Consider the following 2,563-nt stretch of genomic DNA (forward strand, 5'->3'; position numbering starts at 1 on the left):
AAAAAAAACACCCAAATCTTGTGGAGGAGAGAAACACAGAAACAATTATATTAATAGTGGGTGAGGTAAGTATGATGACTGCTCTGTACAAAGTGATGGAAGCACAATGCTGGAGTGCCTGAGACTAGGGGGAAGGAGGTGTCAGGAAAAAATTTCCTGAAGGAGGTAGACCTAAACTTTATAAATGAGTCCCATTTATAAACTGGGTTAATTAGGTGAAAAGGAGCAGACTAATTAGGTGAGGAGCAGGAGGTGGAGAAAGGAATCAGGGAGAAGATTCCAAGCAAAGAGAACAGCAAGGGCAAATATACAAAAAAGAAATAGCACAGTACCCCTGAAGATGCCATTCAGTGTTGCTAGAACCTAACGAATGAGGCAGAGAGGAGGCTAGAGATACAGGCAGGGTTCAGATAAAACAGAGCCCTGGCTGAGAAGCTCTAACTTTAGAGTTTTCAATGGATTTTGCAAGCCAGTGGACAACAAATGTTTGCTGAATAAATTAGAGAAAAGAATGGATGAATGCACAGATAGATCTTTAAAGATTAAGCAGGAATTTGATACAGACTTGTTTCCAAAGACCATCTGTGGGTGGAGGGGAGTATTGTGGAGAACAGGTTTGGGGGAACAGGGCTAGAAGGAGGGAAATCAGTTAGAAGGCCATGATATTGCAGGTAAAAGGACAACAGAGACGGAGAAGACTGCACAGATTTGAGAGATGTTTAGCGGGTAAAACTATAAGGACTTAGTGATGAATGTGATAAGAGTTAAGTCCAGGCAAGACGATGAGCTCAGTTTCATTCATCTGAATTCGAAGTGTTTCTTGGACTTGCAGGCAGAGCTGTCCAGCAGGATAGTCAGAGGTGAGGGTAAAGCTCAGAGAGGTCTAAGCTGACAACTTCAATTTGGGAGCATGTAGGAGGTAGTTAAAAACAAGCCAGCTGATGGCTTTGCTCAGGCAATGTGTACAGAATGAAAAGAACAGTTTTTCACTGTTCATTATGCCAAAGTCACAAGCAATAGAAATACCCAACATTTTAGGGTAGGAGGAAAACAACTACCCACTAAGATGGATCATCAGATTTTTTCTTTCTTTGGTAGGGGAAAGTGTCAGAGATCTGAGAAACCTGACCTTGTTTATACATGACTGGAACACAGACAGAGAGAGACAGAAATGACAAATGAAAACAAAGTTTCATAAGTGACAGCATAAAATATCAAAAGCATAGATAAAGGAATTTGCTTTGATCAGAGAGACAATGTATCTTCTGAGACAAAAGGAAAAGTAAAGGGTATAAATCTTCATGACTTTAAAAGGGAAAGCAGAGGCAGAAATGTGTGGGAAAGCACATCTCATGACCTTAATTTTCTCCATAAAATAATAGGTAACAAAGAGTAGGTGTCTGGGAGCTTAATGGATAGTTGACAAAAAATATATAGAATAGTGGCGAAGATCAAGGCCTCCGAAGTTAGAATGCTTGAATTCAAATATTGGTTCTACCACCTACTCGATGTGTGACTTGAGGCAAGTTGTTTAACCTCGCCAAGCCCTCATTCCCTCAAGTGTAAAGCAGACACCATGGGGTTGTCACAAGAGCTAAAGGACAAAGTATGTAAAGCTCAGTGTCTGATAAAAAGTATTCAACACTATTATCACTTTTGTTCATAGTGAAGGTAGGGCAAGCAGGGGCTGTGGACATAGAAAAAGATCATTCGAAAGCAATAACTGTGTAACTAAGAACGAGCACAAATCTGCATATGAACAATCCCAAAAAGTTCTAAACATAGACCACAGTAATCCCAAATAGAAATTTCATCCCTGCTTTGTTAAGTCACTATCACTGGTATGTATGGAGAAAGGCTTGCTGCTTCTGGCATTCCTACAAGGCATTGAGGATGCTGCGAAGGTCCCTCAAGTGCCTTTCAGGAAGCATTTCTGGCGGAAACGCTGTCCTTTCCAACACGCTGGGCCCCGCCTCCTTGGTAGGATAAGGCCCACTCTCTAATCTTTTTCTGCATGTGTTGCTACCAAGGTACGTACAGGTGTCGGGAGCACACGTGAACAAACGCAAAGTGTGTCGAAGACCAACGGGAGCGCCCTCTCAAACAGCCCAAAAGAGTAGGAGAGGAGGACAGAGAATGCAGCCGTGAGATCAAGGCACATCATTCAAGGGTAGGAGCAGCCTCGGCCTAACGCTCACACCCGCGGCATCGAACCAGCGAACAGAGTATATAACCTGACGACCGCCTTACCTCCAGACGTCGGAGATGTACAAGATCACGTTACTCTAGCTGTAACTCATCGCTTCCGGCGCTGAGGGATGACGTCAAGGGACCGGCTGGAGCACAGCTGGTTACGTCACCAGCTCGCTCCTCCACGGATTGGCTGAAATAGCCCCTCCCAGTTCCCAAATCAAATAGCGTCCGCCCCAATTGGGTTCTCCCGGGGCTGCGGTCCAAGTTAGGTACCTGGCAGTTACCACGGTGGGGACCGGCTGTCTCAGCATCTCTCTACCTTAGGGCCACTCGCCTAACACTGCCTCACAGGGTCTGAATTGGGTGACAC

The 2,563-nt window shown here is 44.5% G+C and overlaps 1 protein-coding gene across 8 annotated transcripts in view; it reads right to left on the reverse strand.

Moving 5' to 3' along the window:
* APTX (aprataxin) overlaps positions 1–2,357 on the reverse strand; it is a 22,146-nt gene extending 19,789 nt beyond the window's left edge. For 4 of the 8 annotated variants that reach the window (XM_017548324.2, XM_017548320.2, XM_017548323.2 and 1 more), the window contains exon 1: positions 2,251–2,357. The gene's annotated coding sequence lies outside the window, so the exon portion shown is untranslated. The remainder of the gene's footprint in view (positions 1–2,250) is intronic. The other 4 variants (XM_037745624.1, XM_037745623.1, XM_037745627.1 and 1 more) reach the window with 4 other exon arrangements.
* Between the last annotated feature and the right edge of the window lie 206 nt (positions 2,358–2,563).

This window comes from Cebus imitator, unplaced genomic scaffold (genome assembly GCF_001604975.1).
Source record: "Cebus imitator isolate Cc_AM_T3 unplaced genomic scaffold, Cebus_imitator-1.0 Scaffold206, whole genome shotgun sequence".
Classification (NCBI taxonomy): domain Eukaryota; kingdom Metazoa; phylum Chordata; class Mammalia; order Primates; family Cebidae; genus Cebus; species Cebus imitator.